General features: G+C 39.6%; 1 long non-coding RNA gene across 1 annotated transcript in view; it reads right to left on the reverse strand.

Moving 5' to 3' along the window:
- Window positions 1-906: 906 nt before the first annotated feature.
- The window catches only part of LOC133536785 (uncharacterized), a 208,731-nt gene continuing 183,591 nt past the window's right edge, over window positions 907-26,046 (reverse strand). Inside the window, exon 4 of the long non-coding RNA XR_009802545.1 lies at window positions 907-1,028. This is a non-coding gene — a long non-coding RNA (uncharacterized LOC133536785). The remainder of the gene's footprint in view (window positions 1,029-26,046) is intronic.

Raw genomic sequence — 26,046 nt, forward strand, 5'->3', positions numbered from 1 at the left:
TTCACCACAACGGATCGATACAACGTCCGCATTACTGAAGACGCCGCACCGATCCGCCTGTCGATCTCACGATCCACTCTTCCCCCACTCGTGAACAAGACTCCTAGGTACTTGAACTCCTCCACTTGGGGCAGGGTCTCCTCCCCAACCCGGAGATGGCACTCCACCCTTTTCCGGGCGAGAACCATGGACTCGGACTTGGAGGTGCTGATTCTCATTCCGGTCGCTTCACACTCGGCTGCAAACCGATCCAGTGAGAGCTGAAGATCCCGGTCAGATGAAGCCATCAGGACCACATCATCTGCAAAAAGCAAAGACCTAATCCTGCGGTCACCAAACCGGAACCCCTCAACGCATTGACCGCGCCTAGAAATTCTGTCCATAAAAGTTATGACATAACAGCTGATCTAAATGTGTCTTAATAGATGATGCTCCATATGTACAAAATAAACCACATGTTAGTCGTGAAAAATGATCTAACCACATAAATAACATATTGTAATTTGATTGGTATAATCTTTTATCTTGATGGATGGAAAATTAACACCAATGAGTTGACTGATGAACGTTATCACACAATTTATTCAGAAAATATTAATATGACAAAGTATCCATCCATCCATTTTCCACCGCTTATTCCCTTTTGGGGTCGCTGGCGCTTATCTCAGCTACAATCGGGCGGAAGGCGGCGTACACCCTGGACAAGTCGCCACCTCATCGCAGGGCCAACACAGATAGACAGACAACATTCACACACTAGGGCCAATTTAGTGTTGCCAAGCAACCTTTCCCCAGGTGCATGACAAAGTATATATACACTATTAAAAATCAACCCAACAACATTATGATTTGTACAATTTCAGAATGTGTTTTTTCCATTTTTAAACAAAGAAAACGATCTGAAGTTGTCTTTATTTTTTAATTATTGTGCCGTGATTTTACCAGTCCGGCCCACTTGGGAGTAGATCTTTCTCCATGTGGCCCCCGATCTAAAATGAGTTTGACACCCCTGACAGAGCGTTGATGCCCTGTGCGTAAAAAAACATTTTATCATGAGGAATAACACAAAATGCGTGAAACTTGGACACATGTAACATAGTCAGCAGTATACAGTATATTGACTAATGTGCTACAAAAACGGTTTGGGCGGTATTAAGAATTCCGCCCTACTTCAATAAGCTTGTTCAAGCCAAGCCAATGCAGACTCGTTGATTTCCTGGCGGTGGCAGAGCAGCACAATACACTGCGCAGATTGACTTCCACCCTGGAGAACATTCCAATCAGTCCCAGCTGATGACGCACCACCCGTTGCACGACAAGCTCAGCTCCGATCAAGTGATTAGACGAGTGGGCGGAAGCCACCGAAAGTGATCGACCACCCTTTCTGCCTGCCAGGAGGCTAAAGATACTTCGACTCTTCCGTGAAAGGAAGATTGATGATGCGGCACTCAAAAGCTCCAGACCGGACCACGATGGACCTCAAACATCCGCAGAGTCCTGTGGCAACTTAATGAGAGGCTCTTGCACAAAGACGTCACCGCCATCATCAGATACGACACCGCGGGGAGACAATAGGACTGTCAGACTTGGTGAAGCGCTAGTTTTCAATTTGGGAGAAGGTTGAAGGCCTCGTGGGCGCTGGTGTTCATATGGAGATGAGCTATAATGAAGTCAACACTGGTCACCTCGCAGCTTTGTCATACTGATAATTCATTTCACTACGCGATGAGCGCTCGAGCACTAAAGCTGCTTTGTTGTGCCACCTTTGATACGCTCACACGAGTCGCGAGGTGGCACGGCATAGGGTTTTTCCAATTTTTATTAAAAAAAAAAAATACTTTAATGCAATTAGTTGTGACCTGCGATTCACATGGAGAAAATGTACAGTCAGCACTTACTAATGATCACATTTGTAATCCTGATAGCCAGTGTTCTCTGCAGTGGACATTTGTTTTTGGTATGTTTTTTCTAGAAATGTGCGGAGCCCCTAAAGCAGGGGTGTCAAACTCAAATACAGAGTGGGCCAAAATTTAAAACCGAACAAAGCCACGGGCCGAGGTTGAACAAATTAACCTTTTAATAGGGGCCCAAACAAGTTTTGCATTGAATATTGAACAAGCAAGGCTTATATAACTTTATAGTGACATACAAAATCGAGTTTCAAAGAATAATAATTAAAAAATATCAATGGCATATCAAATAAAGTTTAAATAAAAAATGGAATGCCTCTTTTCGTCGGTGGGGTTGAGGTGGACGGGGTTTGGTGATAGTGGGGGGTGTATATTGTAGCGTCCTGGAAGAGTTAGTGCTGCAAGGCGTTCTGGGTATTTCTTTTGTTGTGTTTATGTTGTGTTACGGTGCGGATGTTCTCCCGAAATGTGTCATTCTTGTTTGGTGTGGGTTCACAGTGTGGCACATATTTGTAACAGTGTTAAATTTAATAATACAGCCATCCTCAGTGTGACCTGTATGGGTGTTGACCAAGTATGCCTTGCATTCACTTGTGTGTGTGTATAAGCCGCATATAAAATGTGACTGGGCTGTTTGTATAGGGGAAAAGTGGACGTGGAGACAAGTTGTAGAAAACGCCAAAGGCAGTGCCTTTAAAGCCCACCCCAAATATTGTTGTCCGTGATGAAATTCGGGAGGGGCACTGAACTTCGGGAGTCTCCTGGGAAAATCGAGAGGGTTGGCAAGTAAGAGTGTTAGCGGTGAATGCGGTGTTACAGCGGCGGGCCAGCTCTACTGTTAATTTGATATTGCCTCAAGGGCCAAGTGAAATTACACGGCGGGCCAAATTTGGCCAGCAGGCCAGAGTTTGACACCCATGCCCTAAAGGGACATGGTTGTTTTGCGAGATCTCGCAATATGTTTTTTTTTTCTATGTCAGTGAACCGGAAGTAAAATAGACACAGCGATGGTGAACCCATCAAATCATATTATGGTCCTACAACAGAGCACAGATGATGGGTAGGCTCCTGTATTCGCCTACATCGCTGTGTCTTTCACTTCCGATTCACCATCGCTGTGTCTGTTTTACTTCCGGTTCACTGTCATAAGAAAAAAAAAACTTTTGCGAGATCTCACAAAAAAACGTACCCCTCATCTCTCCTCTGTTATGGGACCATAATACAATTTGATGTCTTTATATGATAGGCCAATACTTAAATAGAAATCAATAAACTTCTCCCACGGATGATGGGTAGGCTCCTCCATCGCTTTGTCTGTTTCACTTCCGGTTCACCATCGCTGTGTCTGTTTTACTTACGGTTCATTGACATATGGAAAAAAAACCTGTTGAGACATCTCACAGAACATTTTTTTTTCCCTCCATGTCCCTTTTGGGGCTCAGATCAAAAATACTTTATTAATCCCCAAGGAGAAATTAAAATTTTCAGCACAATCCCATTCAAGATCAGACCAACATTACAGGGAGACAGAACAGGATTGCTGATGGGTCTGCCAACTTCCGGCACCCCTTTTTAAAAAAAGCTGAGATACAGGTAAACAATGGGTAAGGTCAGAAAAAAAAAATGGCCTGAGCCGGGGCCCCTGGATAGGGGGTCCAGACAGAGGCCAAGAGAAAAAAACAACTCATAGCCATAGCACACATCTTTCTTGCACACATGTAAGAGCATCAAACATCAAAGAACTCAAAGGACATTAAAGACATTAAAAAAGCAGAACTGATGCAACCAGCCACTTCTACACACAACCACTAAAGTAAAACAACAACGACAAAAAGATATACGATGTGGTGGCCTCTGCGGTGTTCCACGCCATTGTCCGTAGAAATGTGTAAACAAATAAATAAATAAAAATCTAACAAAAACAAATGTCTACTACAGAGGATGCCGGCAATCACAAGGTTATGTCTTTTAATTTATTTTGAACATGAACACATTTACAGTATAATACATCACACAATTTCACATTATTTCTGTTTACTTCATGTGCGAAAAGAAGTAGGAAGAAGCTAAGCTTATTTAATCATGCCCCCCTCCCACTTCAGAGCGTTTACAAATCCATACGTTCATTTACGGACTTCTTTTTGTAACACAATGACAACAGTGGGATGGTTAATACAGCAGTTCTTGCAATATACTGTATAATGAAGTCAGTCATGATAAACATACTGAAATGAAGAATATCCAATTTTAAATAAGGTTGAAGGTATTTCTCATAATTATTCTTCTTTGTAAGCACTTTTAATTTGAACAACCTCTTAAACTGGATCATATCAGTACATTGTTTAGCTTCTTTACTCAATCCATTACATAATTTAATTCCACATATTGTTATGCTAAAGGTTTTGAGTGTTGTACGAATGTTTTAAATTAGTTTTGCCTCTCAGGTTATATTTCACCTCTTAAGTTGAAAAGAATTGTTGTACATTCTTGGGTAACAGGTTATAGTTTGCTTTGTACTTAGTTTCAGCTGTTTGCAATTTTACCAAATCATTGAACTTATTTATAGAAGCAAATCATTTCAATTTTGAGCACTGATTTTCACACTTTTTTTATTGATGTGAAACAATTTTTATAATTTGATGCATGTTTTGTACTAAAACAAATGAATGATGAATAATAGTGCAAAAAAAAAAAAATAACTTGACTAAACTGCAAAATTGCATTTGTTCTTGGCAAATCTCTAACCGGGATTTGAGCCCAGCACTACAGGGGACAATGACAATCTTGGGAATGCTGCCGTTTTATTCTTATCAGTGACGCGGCAGGAAGGGGCTATAGAAATATGTTTGCGGTAAAATTATATCTGAAGTGCCCCTTTAATTATTGACAGTTTACGTATCCACAGTCTTGTATAGGGATGGGCCAGTCTGGAGAGAAACCAGCCAAAACGAGGCACAAGGGTTGTGCATTTAATTAAAGCAAAGTGTCAATGTGACAAATCTATTGATTAAACGTTCAATAATCAAGACTGTGTGACAAAAAACACTATTTAAATCAGATCTACACAAAAACAGTGTTTTTTGGTGTACAAAACAAAAAATAAAGTGTTAAAATCTTTGCTTGCCGTGATAAAAAAATATTCACATTTAAACTTTTAATTGGTGATGTTTGATGGTATCTTTTTTTTTTTCATAGATTATAAACCTGATCCAAACTTATGTTAGTAAGAAATCCTACCCAAATGTTTTTCTCTTCATTCATACATGTTGTACTATCTAAGATCACAAGTGAGCTGGCACTTATCCCAGCTGACTTCAGGGGAGAGTCGAGGTACACCAAGAACTGGTCGACAGTCAATCACAGAGCAAGTTTTGTTCTAATTTAGAAAAGTTTACCAAAAAAATTGCACACAAAGCTAAGAATACAAAATTGAAAATGAAAAAAGGATGAATTAATAAAAAGAAATTAGAGCAAAAATAATGACAATAATAACAGAAAAAAAACAAATACCGGTAAGTCAGAATGTAATATTTTTTTTATTTTAAATTCAAATAATTTTTTGTCACCTTTCTAATGCAGTTGTCTGGGTTTGGGACCAGCCTTGGACATTTCCACACCCTCTGCACTGTTAAACAGTGTATATAAGTTAAATAAGTGTATAGAATAATATACACCCTGGTGTATATTCCACTAAAATATACACATTCCACAGGATATGAAGAAAAATGATAACACAAACCGAAACTATGTACATAGATTTCAGCGTGTGAGGGTGTATAGTTTAAAAAAACAATTTACAAAATTAATTGATGTAAAAATGTATTGCAACTATGCTATTTCTATAAATTATATGTACTGTATTGTATGTATTTGATTCTATACAGTACATGTTTAAATACTAATATACATAATTTTGAAATGACCAGTTGACCTGCCGCTTCTCTTTTCTGCCCCCGTCTCCTGCATGGAAAGGTTACCAGGTGGCCACAGATAATCTGTGGGGAGATACCAGTCTGGAGGAGGTGCAGGCTGTTCTAAGTCATGACCCAGTGTGGACCACTCCACTACGACATGGAAGAAGACCCCCTGCGACCCTAAGCCAGCTCCCCAATGGACCGGGCTCTCACAATATCATGAATAATTCAACAACTGCACCCTCCATGGCGTCCATTGCAGTCCCCACATCTGCGTCCCCTTCCAAAAGTTTCTATTTTTTTCCCCATTTCAGGCTTCTGGAGTTTTTGTTGGTGTGGTTTGTGCTTGTGATTAAGGGCTATATAAACACACTTGAATTGATTAATTGAAATGTCAGGAGTCTAAGGTAAATTTGAAAAACAATGTGGAAAACTAACCATAGTCTGTGATAAAACAATATGTTTTCTTGAGATGTCTGATATTGGCCGATAAATGCTTCAAAATGTAATATCGGAAATTATCCGTATCGGTTTCAGAATTATGGGTTTCAAAAATTAAAATATATGACTTTTTTAAAACGCCGCTGTGTACACGGGCATAGGATAAAGTAGAGAGCGCCATCCATCCATTTTCTACCGTTTGTCCCTTTTTGGGGTTACTGGAGCTTATCTCAGCTGCATTCGGGCGGAAGGCGGCAATAAACCTTAGAGGGCAAGTCACATAATATTTACAGCTTTTCACACAAGCACAAGTGAATGCAATGCATACTTTGTCAACAGCCATACAGGTCACACTGAGGGTGGCCGTATAAACAACTTTAACACTGAAACAAATATGAAAAACACATTTCGGGAGAATAGCTGCACCGTAACACATCAGGACAAATACCCAGGTCCCCTTGCAGCACTAACTCTTCCGGGACGCTACAATATACACCCCCGCTGCTCTCAACCCCTTCATGCTCTCCCAGGGAGAGCATTTCCCAAATTCCAAGCTGCTGTTTTGAAGCATGTTAAAAAAATAATGCACTATGTGACTTCAATAATAAATATGGCAGTGCCATGTTGGCATTTTTTTCCATAACTTGAGTTGATTTATTTTGGAAAACCTTGTTAAATTGTTTAATGCATCACAATAAAATTAGGCATAATAATGTGTTAACTCCACGACTGTATATATCGGTTGTTATCGGTATCGGTAATTAAGAGTTGGACAATATCGGAATATCGAACATCGGCAAAAAAAATCCATCATCGGACATCCCTAATATATTCCTATCAGTAATCAAGCCACTGGACATGTATTAATACTACTATATAGGATGAAGTCCCATGAAAGGCTAATTATTTAAACAGTGGCTATTAAGTTGCCATCGAGTGTACTCAAGCATGGACATCCATGACTTACATCATTGGCACACCAATAAAGCGGGTGTGAAAGATGTATTAATGAGGGCGCCGTAACCTTCAAGCTGGGGTCAACTCATCACCGCAGCAGCCAAATCCCATGCATGGACAAAAGTATTGGGTCACATACGTGTGTCAATATTTTGGTTATAAAAAGGAAGCGTGGGGTTCGTTTTGTTTTCATGTTTGACTCCGGCCCCTCCCCCTTTTGTTTGCTGTCACAGGTCACCTAGTCCAAGCGATCACGTGACCGAAGCGGGCGTCCTTGCACCCTTGAGCGGCCATGGCCGGTGCCCGGCTGGTGACTGATCACCCCCGCCGCCCCCCCAACCCCTCTCGCCCTCGTCAGCACTTTCCCTCATCAGTCTCGTCATCCGCCGCTCGACGACGGCGGCAATAAAACCAATGTCACCCGGCCTCGGGGCGAGAGATAAGCGCTCCGAGGAGGAGTAGAAATCCGCCACGGGCTCTTTTGTTCTCCATTAATTTGCCGCTGTCTTTGTGTACATCAGTTCCACTTAACGCTGACGGCGAGCTAATCTCGTCGGCCCTCGCTTGATTTCCGCCGTCATTAACACAATGTGCCTCAAAGTCGTTCTAATAAATTGTGGCTTTTGTGGGCTCTTTGAATGGAAATAACCGATTTGGTCGTTTGTTTAATTAGCGTCTGTCGTAAACATCAGAGAAAAGCAGGCTGTAGGTTAGGCCGCCATGATCGCAAAGTCAACGCTCCTTTTGGGGGGAACCTAGCTGGTGTCTTCAGGGGACAAAGATCTCTTTCTGTTCCATATAACTTATTGTCAGTGGGTCCTGGGTCCCTTCTGGTTCTTGACGACTGTACCTTCATGTATCAGCACTTCCTAACACATGAAGGTACTATTTGTCCTACACTTTGTCCAGAATCCAATAGAACAGGGCTTCTTAACATTTTTAACCTCGGGGCCAAACTTTTCCAGTACAGAGGGGCCCAGGGCCCACTCAAATATTAACACTGTATTAGTAATCTTACGCTTGATTTTAAATTGTATTCAATAATCATATCTAACCTTCTTACAGTTAACAACCTTGTCAAATTTTATGAAAGCCTGTGTTAATCACATATTTTTAAGGCTTAGGTCAGGTTGATTAGAAAAATAAACACTAATCAAATATACTGCACCAGAAAGGAGTCATAAAACTGATGAAAAAAACTATTACATACAATTATGGAGTGCTAAAATAAATACATTCGAACACAATTAAAATGAATGATAAATAATAACATCCATCCATCCATTTTCTACTGCTTGTCCCGTTCGGGGTTGCTGGAGTCATAGGTTCCATAAAAAAAACTCAATAAAATGAAAGTTGGAAAGAAAATAGAGCTTCACCACTTTAAATAAATGGATTATACTTGTATAGCACTTTTCTACCTTCAAGGTACCAAAAGTGCTTTGACACTATTTCCACATTCACTCACACATTCACACACTGATGGCGGGGGGTTTAACCTACAACGCGCTAACCACGACCCATCAGGAGCAAGGGTGAGGTGTCTTGCTCAAGGACACAACGGACGTGACTAGGTTGGTAGAAGGTGGGGATTGATCCAGGAACCCTCAGGTTGCTCTAAATATGACATTAGATATATTTTTTGCACCGAATATACTTATGTATGACATTAAGCTACAGATTTCTCCTGATTGTTTGATATTGTCATTACTGCCAAAACATTTGGGGGTGGGGTTTCGGGGGGGGCAACAATAGATAATGGCCATATGGTTAAGGAACACTGCAATAGAGCACCTGTATGTCTTTGTTGTTTGACTGTTTGGTCCAGGTGGTGTAGGAGGTTCCCTCTGGAAACCCTTTAATGGATGGGTGGTGAGACTGCTTACACCAGTTGTGTAAGTGGGACAGCATTGACAGTCAAAGTTTCATCAGATGTGAAGAATGACATCGGACGTGTAAGTTGGAGTATTGACATTCACAGTTTCATCAGATGTGGGAGATAACATGTATGTACAGTATATATATATATATTGTGTGTGTGTGTGTGTGTGTGTGTGTGTGTGTGTGTATATGTATGTATGTGTAAAACAGGAGCATTCCTGAACTCCAGTAGTCCTATCTCCCAATGTCCTCCGCACATTTCTTATCCAAAGCGTTACATGTGCACTACCCACACAGTGTGTTGAAGCCTGAGAGAGATTAGGTAGGACAGCGCAGGTGCGACAGCAACATTAAGAGCAGATAAGAGAAACTCATAAAATGGTAGCATTTCATTTCCTAAAAACACAATATATGCCAGACTCCTATCAGCCGCTCCATTGAGTTATGGCATGGTTATCGTACAAGCGAATTGAAAAGAAACCGTGGGGCGAGGGGGCGCATGCAAGCAAGAATATACCGAGTGGAGAACGTGTAGTCTGACGCAAGCTGTGGGAATGATGGTTAAGGTAAGTTACTACAACCCGCTCCATAATTTAACATATCTGCGGGCCTCCAAGCCTCTGGCTTGGGGAAACGCTATTGCATTCATATTTCATGGCACAAACACACGTTATACTCACATAGGAGTGGGAAAATAACTTGTTGTTGTGTGAAAGTATCTACAGTCATGAAGATAATGTTTACATACTTTTAGCTTCTACTCCTCAATTGCTGCACACAAAAGCGTCAACATTTGTCAACACATACACACGCTGACTGTGTTGCCTGAAATTTCTCACATAGTTCAATGCACGCTCCTGTAACTCTAGGGCAGTGGTTCTCTTAATGTTTTCACCAAAAACAGCCCGAATGCAGCTGATATAGGCTCCAGCACCCCCCGCGACCCAGAAAGGGACAAACAGTAGAAAAATGGATGGGCGGACTACCGCAGAAAAAAAAACAAAAAAAAACTCTTGGCATTCTCTCGAAGAGCTTCAGGCACACCTGTGAAGTGAAAAGTATTTGAGGTGAATACCTCTTGAAGCTCATCGGGAGAATGCCAAGAGTGTGCAAAGCAGTAATCAGAGCATATGATGGCTATTTTGAAGATACTAAAATATAAAACATGCTTTTAGATATTTCACCTTTTTTTGTTAAGTACATAACTCCACATGTGTTCATTCATAGTTTTGATGCCTTCACTGACAATCTACAATGTAAATAGTCATGAAAATAAAGAAAACACATTGAATGAGAAGGTATACATACACACACATATATACTGTATAGATATATACACACATATACACACACACACATATATATAATAATAATAATAATAATAATGGATTAGATTTATATCGCGCTTTTCTATTGTTAGATATTCAAAGCGCTCACAGAGAAGTTGGAACCCATCATTCATTCACACCTGGTGGTGGTAAGCTACATCTGTAGCCACAGCTGCCCTGGTGTAGACTGACGGAAGCGTGGCTGCCAGTTTGCGCCTACGGACCCTCCGACCACCACCAATCATTCATTCGTCATTCATTCACCAGTTTGAGCGGCACCGGGGGCAAGGGTTTGAAGTGTCCTGCCCAAGGACACAACGGCAGCGCTTTTATACATACGTGTGTTTATATATATATATATATATATATATATATATATATATATATATATATATATATATATATATATATATATATATATATATATATATATATATATATATATATATATATATATATATATATATATATATATATATATATATATATATATATATATATCCTCCATCCATCTTCTTCAACTTATCCGAGATCAGGTCAGGGGGGCAGCAGCCTAAGCAGGGAAGCCCAGACTTTCCTCTCCCTAGCCAATTTTGTCCAGCTCTTCCCGGGGGATCCCCGAGGCGTTCCCAGACCAGCCAGGAGACATAGTCTTCCCAACGTGTCCTGGGTCTTCCCCCGTGGCCTCCTACCGGTTGGACGCGCCCTAAACACCTCTCTAGGGAGGAGTTCGGGTGGCATCCTGACCAGATGTCCGAACCACCTCATCTGGCTATTTTCGATGTGGAGGAGCAGCGGCTTTACTTTGGGTTCCTCCCTGATGACAGAGCTTCTCACCCTCTCTAAGGGAGAGCCCCGCCACCCGACGGAGGAAACTCATTTTGGCCACTTGTACCTGTGATCTTGTCCTTTCGGTGTATGTATATATATATATATATATATATATATATATATATATATATATATATATATATATATATATATATATATATATATATATATATATATATATATATATATATATATATATATATATATATGTATGTATATATATATACAATGTCAAACTCGTTTGCACTTGCACGGCTTAATCTTTGAGACAAGCATATGCTACTGGGATAGCAGGGATAGCAGGGATAGCAGGGGATAGCAGGTCCATTCTATGTGTCATATTTGATCATTTCGCGATATTGCCATATTTTTGCTGAAAGGATTTAGTAGAGAACATCGATGATAAATATATATATATATAAAGTATATATATATATAAAGTATATAAAGATTATAAAGTATATAAAGATTATATACTTTATATATATATATATATGTGTGTATATATATATATATATATATATATATATATACATATATATATATATATATATATATATACACACATATCTCCATGACGAGGACTTCTGTTTTGTTTGGTTAGCCGTTTTACTGCTGTGTTACAGACACTGTTTAGAAACAATTAAGGCATGTATGTAATAATTTAGAAAATATTCCCGTGGAAATAACACATTTCACAACGTATGTATTTGCAGCTTTTAGTCCGGTGCGGTAAATTATTAGCACACATACACCATACAATTTTACTCTTGTAATTTCCTAGTTGATTGCTTTTTACTTTTACTTAAGTCATATTACTCTCAAGGGTAGACTACTCTTACTTGAGTACAATTTTGTAAATTTTGAGCAAGAAAAACATCTCTCAGGGTTCATAAGTCATTGATTAATGATGATAAAACTTGGATATTTATTTATTTATTTTATTTATTTAGTATGTCTTCCAAAGCATTTGGACCAAAGCCTATAGTGGATGTCATGAGAAAATCTACTACTACTCAAATATGTTCAACAAAACGACCGGAAATTGAGACCACTTGTGATCCACGATAGGAAGGCTCAAAATCACGGCCGAATCAGAAAATCAACAAAAGCATGAGAAATGCTCTGAGCGAGATGGGAGTGGTTTGAGAATAAAAAAAAACAACATTTCAGTAGGAACGTGACGCCCGCAGTCTCCATGGATTCAAAGCGTAAGCGCGTCAGTTTAATGAGACAATCAGGGCAAAAGCAAACGCTGGTTGCCTGGGTTTCACTCCCGTGAGTCAGAGGATATTTGCATGAGATTAAAACCTCCCTCGGCGTCCACGCCTCGCTTCAGTGGGTTGCGATACTTTGGCACTGACCGGTAAAATTGATCCCGTGATGTATTCTCATTAGATTTCACCGGGGTGAAAAGGTGACAAAAGACCCCTTCAGTGACCTGGTCTACATAAAGTCATGTCCTCACAGATAATACCTTTTGTGTCCACGCTATCATGCCTACTTTAGAGGCCAGCTTTTTTAAAGCTTCTCCACTAAATGTTTATGGTCTATTTCTTTTGTCAGAGTTACACATGTCTTGGGGAAAATACTGTACACAAATAACATGCATAGCAGACAAGCCAGACACAATAAAGAAGACCAGCAAGAAAAGATGAAAATTACATTAATCTTTTCCCGACACTTATCACGAATCAAATTTTTTATGTTAAGTAAAGTACAACTAATAGTCACACACACACTAGGTGTGGTGAAATTACCCTCTGCATTTGACCCATCCCCTTGTTCCACCCACTTGGAGGTGAGGGGAGCAGGGAGCAGCAGCAGTGGCCGCGCTCGGGAATCATTTGGTGATTTAACCCCCAATTCAAACCTCTTGATACTGAGTGCCAAGCAGGGAGGTAATGTGTCCGATTCTTATAGTCTTTGGTATGAACTCACGACCTACCGATCTCAGGGCGGACACTAACTACAAGAGAATTGTAGTTTTACATGCAGAACACAATGTGCAAATAACAAATTATGTATGAAATTAAAAATTTAAATGCCTACTGAAACCCACTACTACAGACCACGCAGTCTGAGTTTATACATCAATGATGAAATCTTAACATTGCAACACATGCCAATACAGCCGGTTTAGTTTACTAAATGACACATTTAAAATTTCCCGCAGAGTCTCATGTTGAAAACGTCGCGAAATGATGACGCGGAATGATGACGCGTGCTTGTGACGTTATTGGTTGGAGGGGACATATTAGCCCACTTACGGCTAAAAGTCGTCTCTTTTCATCGCATAATTACACAGTAATTTGGACATCTGTGTTGCTGAATCTTTTGCAATTTGTTAAATTAATAATGGAGACTATAAATAAGAATGCTGTTGGTGGAAAGCGGTGGATTGCAGCTGCCTTTAGCACCGAAACAAAGCCGGTGTTTCTTTGTTTGTTGTGAAGCTTTAACACAGTCAAGCAAACATGTTTCTCTACGTCAACCAGCAAGTCGGCTCTTACCGGAGACATCAGTGGATTGCTGGACCTCCTCTTGCAGCAACTGTCAAAAAAGGCAGCTGTGAGCTTGGCTCTTCCATGGCTTCCATCAAAGACACTGGCGTTTACCGCAGCCATCCAACTTTGAGGTATGCCTTTACAATCTCACTAAAACACTATTAAAACATTATCTTAGTCAATGTGTCTAATTACATCTGAAACGCTCACACTGCTGCCGCCCGTAGCAGTCACTTTTTTTTTTTTGTGCTTCACTCTCACTTTCCTTATTCACAAATATTTCATCCTCGCTCAAATTAATGGGGAAATTGTCGCTTTTTCGATCCGAATAGCTCTTGCTTCTTGAGGCTATGATTATAAACAATGTGAGGATGTGAGGAGCCCTCACACCGGTGACATCACCCACACATTGTCTGCTACTTCCGGTAAAGGCAAGGCTTTTTTATTAGCAACCAGAAGTTGCAAACTTTATCGTCGATGTTCTCTACTAAATCTTTTCAGCAAAAATATGGCAATATCGCGGAATTATCAAGTATGACACATAGAATGGACCTGCAATCCCCGTTTAAATAAGAAAATCTCATTTCAGTAGGCCTTTAAATTGACATCTTTTACTTATTTTTTTTTATTGATGACGATTGTTGGCAAAGACCACACGGATGCTTCTATTGTACACCTACCAATAATTCCTTAAATTTATATTAAACTATGTCTGGCACCCTGATGGCTAATTTTTCAGTCATGTACTAGCATAATTATTATTTTTATTATTACTATCATTTTTATTAGGGGTTTCCTGATTCGATGTTCATATTAAATACCGGTCCAATAAAAACAATGATATCAACCTGCATCTAAAATCACAGATCTCAGATACTTGTGCAAAGCTAAATAGTCAGTTAAAATCTAAATGTCCTCATATTAGCAATATGGTCTTTTCTTGTATTTTAGTCAAGTCATTAACAAAAAGGTAAACATGGTAGGTTGCAGGCTACTATGAGCTAGCAGCTACACAACAGCTAAGCACACACTAGCACTCAAGCTAGACATACGTAATGAGTGTCCTTAATTAAGCACTATTGCAGTCTAAACAATCACTAATGTCAGTACAAACAAGTATCAAAAAATTAAAGTTGCATGTAACAGATATATTTATTAGAAATTATCCAGTAACAAAAGTTCCCGCCTCATTCAATTTACTGCAATATGCGCTTGACTTTACGGGCAACTGCAACTATTTGGGATACAACACATCTCAGACGGCAACATAGCAATGTTGAGCGACGGTATTGGATAAGGCCTGGAAGAACGGGAGCCTAGTGGGATATGTTTGTCACCAAACGTGTTGTGTCAGAGGGACGGCAAGAGACCTTTTGAATGTCCTAGTCAGCTGTGATTCTACTTAGCGAAAAACTTTGTCCATTTGTCAAAGGAGGGACAACGGGAATGCAGGCCCCCGTGCACAAGGGAAGACTACGAAAAATAGCGAATGCATTTCAACAAGCACAGCGGATTGTCAGTTATTGTCCGCCATGTATGTTGAGCGATTACTCAACGTCTAGTTTTGTACCCCATAACTATTGTGAAGCCATGAAGTGGTTGCGGTCAAGTACGGCCGCCAATTTCAGGCTACAAGCACAGTGTCCTGTTGTTGGTTGTTGTAAAATGTTATTTATCACATTGTTTACTTTCACACGTCCATTAAAGATATGCTTCATGTGTGATGGCTCAGGTGTGATTCACTACAATAGTCTAACAGCTGCTGATGGTGAGGCAAGCAAGGTTTACTGTTAAAGAAATGTGGCAATAGTCTACATTGAAACACAGGGTAAAGATACACTTCCAGGTCAGAGGTGACTACTACACGCAATTTTTTTTTACTAGGTCGCATTGTGCCTGCAGACGGAGGGGGAAGGGGGTCTTAAACGACCATTGTGTGTGTGTGTGTGGACAAGGATAAGGTTAGGTGGGATTTACCCTGGATATCTTTAGCCGGCTTAGTGTAGAAAGGGCCTAATGAGTTATAGTCGCCATTAGGTGTCGCCAAAAAACAAATGAGCACATACATTTGCCTATTGTTTTTCACACCTCCCATTGTTCTTTGATTAATTTCACTTGATCAAACCTTTTGTGAATACCTTGAATTGATTAACGTGGACCCCGACTTAAAGAAGTTGAAAAACTTATTCGGGTGTTACCATTTAGTGGTCAATTGTGCGGAATATGTACTGAACTGTGCAATCTACTAATAAGACTCAATCAATCAATCAATCGTCACTTTCCACACTACAAGATATTGAGTATGTATAAATAAGATTAAGAGCGGTATCGGAAAATACTCAAAGATACAGTATCGGTTTTGTATTGAAAGTGAAAAAGTATCAAATGTATTATTATTTGTTTGTTTCGGCACTTGAATCTGCAGACTGATACGTGGCCAAATAGCTTAGTTTGTTAGGTGCAAATTTGGGTCGTGCAATAACCGAAGTATCACTGTAATTTAGTTCTTTCATTAACAATTTAACAAATTCATTACAGAGTATGCTGAGACCTTTGATCACTAAAGACACTTTTAACTGCTGCTGTGACCCAATGTTGACTGTGAATCAGAAAGTGCAATAATGTTAAGTTTACTCACTCTGCCTTGTATATTACATTTTTCATTTTCATTTTAGCGAAGTACCGTGTGACTTGTTGAAGGGTGGACGAGCAAAGTAAGATTTTCATTGTATGGCAAAATGTCTGTTTAACTGTTTAATTGTGCATAACACAATAAACAATCTTGAATGTCTTTGTAGTGTATATGTCTTGTGTTAGTTTAACACAAAAAAATTAGTTTATGTTGGTAATAAAAACAAAAATGTGGTTGATGTTAAGCATGGGTTTTAAAAGTACGGCCCGCAGGCCAGAAAGGTTTTATCAGGCCCGCGGGAAGAGTTTTGCTAACTGTAGAAATGAGCCGAAATTTTTGAATGAAAGAAACTGCTGTTCTAAATGTGTCCGCTAGATGTTGCAATAGCAATTATTTGTATCTTTGAAGATTTTGCTACATATGGAAAATAAAAAAAAAACATGTCAGTGCACCAGTCGAGGAAAATGAGCAAACAAAATATACACACACATATATACACATGTATACACATATATATATATATATACACACACACACACACACACGTGTACACATATATGTATACACATTTATACACACACACACATGTGTACACATATTGTTTTGGCAAACTCCACATAAGGCCAAAGCCTTCACCCACACAGAAGGCCTCATGTCCAAATATGAGTTTGGCTCAGGGGCGTCACTAGACCTAATACTGTACTGGGGCACACCTGGGGCACAAATAATTCATGTGAGCGTGCAAAGCGCGCAAGCAAAAACATTTTTAGCACTTATTCATCATAAAAAAAACATAAATAGTGCTTTAAACTATGAAATCATATCAGATTATGTTGTATGGATCTTTGATTAACCACCTGAAATTGACTAATGCATTTGAAATACTTGTGCACTTTTTAACTCCAGACTTCTAAACTGCTACTGGTAAAAGCAAAAAGGAAGAGCAATGAATCTTTTTGAAATATATATTGCAGTAATCATCTGCAAATTTAACATCTACAAAAGAAAAACAAAAAATAAAGCACCCCTACTTCTCTGGGTTCTTTTATATTATTTAATTTCCATTTATGGCAATGTGGCTAATCCTATTTCAGATACACAAAACTATAAAATATACACGAAACAATAAAGCCACAGTAGTAAAATAAATGAACAACTGTTGTGTGTCTGTTTAGGGAATCATTTTCTGAGAAGTAAATTGTAACGTCTCGTTTTCATTTTTGCAAAGTGGTCAATCACTCTGGACAGACATGGAAATATTACAGTAACTGTTGACCAGTGGTTCCCAACTGCTGGGTCGTGACATAAAAGTGGATTGTGTGTCATTTTCAGTGAGGGACAGTCAGATGTGTGCATGAAAAAAAAAAGTTTAGGGAGAAAAAAATCAAATTGTGGCAACAAAACCAGATATTTTTAGCCATTTTTCTAGTGACTATTAGTGAGTATTTTAGCAAAAGGCAAACCGACTAACAAGTTGGAGGAGGATTCAGGACAGACATGGAAATATATATTTTTTTAAATCTAAATGGGGCAACAAAACCCGATATTTTCAGCCATCTTTCTGAAAACAAATACAGAAATGTTACTATTTTTTCTGGAAATAAAACCAGATGCTTTAGCTGTAGCCATTTTTCTGGTGACAAAACAAGATTATTTTAGTCAAAGTCACACCGATTAACAAGACAAGTCTATTGTGCTATTTTTCTGTGAAATAAACTTGAATGATTTAAAAATTGGCTCACGACTTGATGATATGGAAAAATGTTTTTCTTCCTGAAGATAAACCATTTGAGAAGCACTCAACTCACACATGCTTACTCCAAATCATCATTGATGCAGAACCAGCAGACAATAACCAACATTATGTTTCATGTTTATTGGAAAATACCCCGACAGCTCGTACAGCAAATGAATATGTTTGTCTTGATACAAGGAATAACGTTAGCTAACTTAGCATCAACTTAAGACAATGATGTTGCCTAGCTAGCTAGGACTTCACTTACATCTCTCATTCCTCGCTTCTTCCCTGCTGCGGGCGAAAAACTTTCTTAAATCCATCTACGAGTTACAGTTTGAATCAAATCAAAATCAAAACATTGTAATTAACAAATTGTTGTTGGCTAATTTTACCTGCCTCACGCAGTGATTCGAATCCCCCCCCCCCCCTCTCTCTCTCTCTCAAACGAAGTCTCGATCCACACGTGAATAAATTACCATATTAAGTAGCCATGTGCTCACTGTTTCGTGGAGTGAATACAGTAGCAATCAATTACCATACTAAGTAGTATGTGCGCTGTTGTCTATGTTATGTAGACTTAAAACTCTGAAGCGTTTTTTTTTATTGGTGAAATTTTTACTGGGGCACTGCAGATCAACAGTGGGGCACGTGCCCCAGTGAAATATGTCTGGCGACGCCCCTGGTTTGGCTCCCATTTCCCCCAGAGGACACACATGGAATTACAGACACAAAATCCCAACAGCTGAAGACCCTCACTAATCAGGAAGGCTCTCACCTGAAGCAATCAAATCCACTCCTTTTAAGTCTGCAGCTCAAGCTCAAACGTCAGGCCAACAAACACTGCTCGAGTACAAATTACCAAATACAGAAGAGGCCAACAAACACTGCTCCAGGAGAATTGACCAAATACAGAAGTGACAACTGTTTACAGAGACCAGGGTGGCTCACAGTGAGATGACTTTATATTATTTTGATGTTTGGATTTGATATGTTGGATTTATTTTAATTGCCAAGTGGTTGGTTGTTAAATGTTTAAAATGTCAAATCCAAGCTGTGAAGGGTCACTATATGTACTTTTGGAAACACGTTTACTTTAAAAATGCTTTATTGTAATTTGTTTATACAGTATTTGTCCCTAATTGCTTTTGTATTTGTCCACCTTTTTCAAAGGTTTTTCACCTTACAGTTATTCAATGAAAAAAAGAGACAATCAAGTCCAAAATAAAAGGAGAAACAAAGATTTGTCTCATCATTGGATTGAAACAAGGAGTGAAGTCCCAGTGAAACTCCTGGTCAAAATATCAAAACCCTTTTCAAGTTAGGGGAGAACACAAACAAACAAACATAACTTGACACACATATATATATACACATATATACATATACATATGCTTTACATCCACATATGAAAAAGGCCTGGATCGGATTTGAAAAAAATTGGAATTGTGGTGTTTACATTGGCATGACAGAAAACTGATACAGGTCACATATGGGCAAAAAAAAAATCTGAATTGACTTGCACTGTACATAAAGTTTAGAAAAACAAATATCTTTTTTCTCACTGTGAAATTATTATTGTATATACTTTGTGGCTTTTTATAGAGTTGGTAAAGTCAGAAAGTGCCTTTTGACTCGCCTCATCCTCATCGATTGTCAGCACGTCTCCTGGCAGCAGACAGCAAAGCGACAGAGACAAAGGGCATTCTAGGCATTAATTCAGCGCTCAGGATCCTTTCACATGCAAAAACGCTGGACGGCGTACTGGGCAAAGAAGGGTGGTGGGGGTAGGGGAGGCGGCTTACGCTGACAATTACAGACGGACCCTTCAGACTGATTGACAAATGAAAGAGCTGAAATAGCCTCCATTTAAAATGGCCAGTCGCCAGAATGGAGGGATCACCTCCAATATCTGGTCTCAAATGGGAAGCGCTGGGAGATGAGGGTGCAGCATGGGAAATAGAGCTCACAATTGTGAGGTGCCGTTTAAAATGACAAACGCAGAATAGCCGCTGACGGAGGCTTTAAAGTTCAAATCCAATTGAGATAAAGCTTCTTGGGTATATTTGCATCCGAATCTCCTTTGGCCTCTATCAAAAAAACATTGCACTTAAGCCCCATTTACACTAAGCCGGATAAGGTTATCCAGGAAGAACCACACCCAACCTTATCTGTGTCCACACACAACCATGCCACCGTTTAGACCCCCGCCCCCCTCTGTCTGCCGTTGCAACGCGACCTAATACGCATCCGCAGGTGCAGAAACACAAAAGAAGAATCCCTGTGGGATGCAGAAACTGGCAGAGAATTTTTCCGTGCAACGTTCATATTGTTGTTACTCAGCCAGTGTTTGCGGGTCTGATGGACCCGTTGCATTTTGTGGCTTTTAATGCCTCAAAATCAAATGTTTATGTTAAAATACTGAACAGATGTTTACCTCATCTCAATAAACATATGTTCATTATTTTAACAAACCTTTTATGTTAAAATACTGAACAGATGTTAACCTTATCCCAATAAACATCTGTTCAGTATTTTGACATAAAAGTGTTTGATTGTGGAGGCATTAAAAGCCACAAAATAAAACGGGTCCATCAAACCCACAAATGCTGGCTGAGTAACAACAATATGAACTTTACACAAGGGTTAAGGTATTGATTTGTGATTTCCAAAAGCGCCTGTACATGTAGAAGGAGAAACACGGGAATGTCTGCATGATCCGCCTCCATCTTATTATGAAGCTGGTTTTGGTGCATTCTTTCTACGTCTCTTCCTGTGTGGGGCGCAGACCTTCCGGCGTCACTTTCTGTGTGGGAGCGTTACTTCTGGCGTCACTTCCTGTGTGGGCGGGGTCTTTCAGGCGTCACTTCCTCTCTGAACTCACTTTGTAAACGATCAGTGAGTCCATACAAAGCTAAGAGCCAGCTATTCAAGAAATAGACGGCTGAATTACCTGTGTAAAAAATTGTCAGAGGAGGGGGACCTTAAAAAATTGTCCCGTTTAAGGTCCCCCTTAAACGGGACAATTTAAGGGGACCTTAAATCGTCCCCCTCCTCCGACAAAGAAGAAGTGAGGCCAGAAAGACCACGCCCCACACAGGAAGTGACATCAGAAAGATTGAGGCGAGTCATACAGACATGCACGTGTGGAAAATCACTCATGAATACCTTAAAGAGAAGGAAACGGGCGATTGCAGCTATTACGGATACAACACATCTCAGACGGCAACTTAGCAATGTTAAGCGATGGTTTTGGATAAGGCCTGGAAGAACGGCAGCCTGGTGGGATATGTTTGTCACCGAGTGTGTTGTGCCACAGGAAAGGCAAGAGAACTTTCGAATGTCGAGGTCAGCTGTGATTTTACTTAATGAAAAACTTTATCCATTTGTCGAAGGGGAGACAACAGACTACGAAAAACAGCGAATACATTTGGACTGGCAAAGCAGACTATCAGTGTATGTCGAGTGATTACTCAACGTCTAGTTTTGTACTCCATAACTATTGTGAAGCCATGAAGTGGTTGCAGCCGTCAAGCACGACCGCCAATTTCAGCCGACAAGCACAGTGTCCTGACTCGATATCTATGGTTGTTGTAAAATGTTATCACATTGTTTACTGTCACATGTCCATTAAAGATTTGATTCATGTATGATGGCTCAGGTGTGATTCACTACAATAGTCTAACAGCTGCTGATGGTGAGGCAAGCAAGTTTTACTGTTAAAAGAAATGTGGCAATAGTCTACATTGAAACACAGGGTAAGAATACATTTCTAGGTCAGAGGTGACTATGACTGGCGCCTGCGTACTAGGTTGTGTTGCGCCGGCGCACGGCGGACGGAGGGGGTCTTAGACGACCATTGTGTGTGTGTGAACAAGGATAAGGTTAGGTGGGATTTACCTTGGATAACCTTAGTGTAGAAAGGGCCTTAGGGATCTTTCAATTTGCACAAAATACACAGATTAGTCATCAGAGGCTCCTTCTCCAAATCAAAACCAACAAATATCCGCGCTGAGGTGTGTGTCATTATCACTGGATTACATTTCAGTAACAAAATGATCCAGATAAGGCCACAAATGTAAGCACTTGTTCCTTATCCAATTTCTGACATGTAATGCAAGTTCCATCAAAATCCACCCATACATTTTTGAGGAATATACAACAAAAATAAGAGTGATTGAACCCTCTTGTCAGTCATCCACTGTCTGAGGCGGCTCCGCAAGCATACGCACATAAGTTTATGATGCAAACCGTAAATGATTCAGATCTGCCCCCGAAACTGTAATGCCTTTTTTCTTATACCTTTGATTTAAGCTTTTATTAGTAGATTGCACAGTACAGTACATATTCTGTACAAATGACCACTAAATGGTAACACCCGAATAAGTTTTTCGATTTGTTTAAGTCTGGGTCCACGTTAATCAATTCATGGTATGGTACCATTTCGAACATTTCCTAAAAGTTCGCTGGAACTCCTTCCATACAGTTTTGAGTTATCTACAGTTGAATGAAAGAAACGAAGTAAACACAGAAAGACAGGACTCCCGTCCAAAGGCAAAACCTAGTAACTCACTTCTAGCTGATTTTGCGAAAACAAAGGAAAACCAATCCATCTTGATGCTGTCTTACAAAGATCTACAAAGTCAAACGTATAGTTTTCTTGAGCTTTCATTTTCTTGCCGATTAAGCCATGGATTGAATCTGCTCTCATGAACTCGTGCCCTTTCTCCAGATATTTTATCACAATCTCGGGTGGGCCCCCATTCTGCATTTGCACATTGGGCAAGAGCCGTGTACAGCGACCAGTTTTTATTTTGACCTCCACAGTTATCTGCCCAAAAGAGTATGCAAGGGGAAGAATCAAGAACAATACATTTAATGAAGGTGCTTGCAACGTCCTGGGCCAATCTTCCAAATATCCCCTCATGCCATAATATCACATAATCAGGTTGACCGTCGGCTCCCATTCGTGCAAATGTCTCATTAAAGACAATCAGGCGACTGACAAAGAAGCTCCAATTGGTCCCTTGAGATACTAGGTTTTTCTGTTGTATCTATGCGGTTATGTGGTAGTTGCTAGGTCCTGCCATGCGCGTAACAGCTTACTTACGGAACGAATTACAATCTTGCATACACTAATGTAAAGCATATCACCTAGGAACTCAAAAATTATTATCAGCTCAGTTTTGACCAAAATTGAGTTACTGGGTTTTGCTTTTGGACGGGAGAGGAAGTGGCAGAAGCAGGAGAATCTTTTAATTCCAATGATGAGGCAAAACCCCCAGGAGGAGAAGCACAGGAAGCCCAAGAAAATAACTTAGTTTAGCATGATGAAATGAAAAACAAAGCCGTAGTTTAAAAAGGTAACAAGCACGCAAACTGCCACCAACAGCGAATAATAGACCTGCGCCGAGTGAGCGGCGAGACAGGAGTATAACGGGGCATGTTTAGTGGCGGTAGCAGGTGGGGACACTAGTCACACGACAGAAACTGGTGTGTATGCTCAGTGCTCCTAGCGACCAGAACACAAAAAAGCGCTGAAACAGAAATAGACTTGAACATAGAAGAACTACAACAAACATAATAGACAGAACACTGTTGTCTGTCACCCAATCTTTTTGACTCTGTGGGCGGAGGCGTGGCCCCTTGCATAAACACACACGTAGATAAAGTATCGTAACGCAAACTTAGGGAAATAAATGGCCCAGATCACTTATTCACCCCAAATTGTAATGACATGTTCCTTATCCCATTTCAAAACTTTCCTGAAAGTTTGAAGAAAATATGTCTATAATTTTTTGAGGCGTGTTACTCGCTAACAGAACACAGTTTTCAACCCCCAAAAAATAAAAAAATAGGACATTTCAGGTACTCGTTTATACGGCAGATTTATACGACATTTTAGCTCTTTGCTTCGACGTCAAACCTAAAAACGCAACAGAAACATCTGAAAACAGCTCATGTTGTATACGTAAAAATCATTTTTACCTTTCAAAGTTTTTTTCATTACTTTTGTGATTGTGTATATAATTATGTATTTAAGAAAAATATTTTGATTGTAAATACGTTCATACTATTTAATTATATCTTAAAGAAAAAACCTTAAAATAAATTTAAAATAGAAAAAGTTAACTAAAGAACTAAACTACACAAAAATCTGCAGGATTTTTTTTTTTATAATTTTATATTATGAAACAAAAAATTTCCAGGAAAATGATTCTATATTAGTTTGAAAATTTAATTCGCACAATTATGGTGTTCTGTAGACCCTATAAGTCAAAGTCAAGGCCCGCGAGCCAGATCAAGCCCGTGAATAAATTATCTATGGCCTATGGCAAGGGTGTCCAATGTGTGGCCCGGGGGCCATTTTTATTGGCCCGCAACACATTCTATAGACAAACTCAACAGTTCCCAAATTACAACAAAAAACTATGAAAAATTCAACGGGACCAAATCCCCCCAAAATGGGACCTGCAAACCAAAATAGAGCGTCTTCCTATATAAGGTCTTTGATGATTTCCGTGTGTCCTGTCATGATGGAAAAAGTGTACACATTTTTTGTGAAACATGTTTTTCAGTGTACTAAAGCCCTCAGAAGCATTTAAGTTGGCAGTATAATAGCAACATTAGTAAATACAAGCTTACTTTAGAGCACAGTTAACATAAATACAAATACAATCATTATTAAAATAATCATGAATGATTTTATTGCTTTGTTATCTATAACACAAAGCCAAGATGTAAAAGTGTTTTTAAAATGTTAGCATACGTTCACCTGCATTGTTTTGGTTTGAGTACTTTTCATATACAAAAAGTTTAAAAGCGGCCCTCACATCCTTCATTTTTTTCTTTATGTGTCTCTTGCTGGAAAATGTTTGGACACCTCTGGCCTATGGTATGGATGATATTTGATTAGTATTAGAACCAGCCCGCAGGCCACAGCCACCTGTTGCTGTTTTGCACGCACAAATCAAATAGTATTCGTCCTTCACTATGTGGTATGTTATTATGGTTATGAAATTCTCTTCATTCTCTAGCAAGTGACTTTTCAAATGATGTTACATATTAGCAGTAATGCTACTTTTTATAGCAACGCTTTTACCCCCGCCACACTTGACAAATTACGGTTGTCTGTTCGACATATTCCCACTTGAAGCCCAACCACCGCCAAACGATGGAAACCCTGCTGTTGTTATTTGGAATTAAGTCTTCCTTCCTTTGTTACCAGATCCGCAGCATCTTTCTCTCGTGCGGCTACGTTAGCAGGTAACGTTAGCCACGCCGTTACGTCTCTGCTCTGTGAGGGCGTGTATTTGACGGATGACGGGACAGTATGTGACGTACGTAAGAATTTGAGCCTGCTTGTCTGCGAGAAGGAGACACAGGAAAGAGCGAGGAGAGCCTGAAGTGTACGCCTGCAGCTAATAGTCCTGCGTGAGAATGTATACTCGAATATTACGATATAGTAATTTTCTATATCGCACAGAGACAAACCCGCGATATATCGTATATATCGATATATCGCCCAGCCCTAATGTATGCATTATCCTGTTAGATCTCACATTCTATATTGTGTTTTGGAAAAAGACTTAATTTATTAAAACAAATGACTGAGTGGTTGGGGAGAGGGAAGTCTGGGCTTCCCTGCTTAGGCTGCTGCCCCCGCGACACGACCTCGGATAAGCGGAAGAAGATGGATGGCATTAAAAAAAAAATACAAAACACATTTCTATACACATTTGTATTGAGTTAAACATTTTAATTCACTTTCTTCTTTCCTTCGTTGATCTTAACTTTACCACTGCCAGTATTTTTTTTCCATATTCTAAATTTAATATTTTCAGAATGTGTTTTAATTTTTGGCCAAAGTAAGACAATTAAGGAAAACATTCTGAAGATGTCTATTTTTT

The sequence above is a fragment of the Nerophis ophidion genome, linkage group LG18, assembly GCF_033978795.1.
Source record: "Nerophis ophidion isolate RoL-2023_Sa linkage group LG18, RoL_Noph_v1.0, whole genome shotgun sequence".
In the NCBI taxonomy this organism is placed as follows: domain Eukaryota; kingdom Metazoa; phylum Chordata; class Actinopteri; order Syngnathiformes; family Syngnathidae; genus Nerophis; species Nerophis ophidion.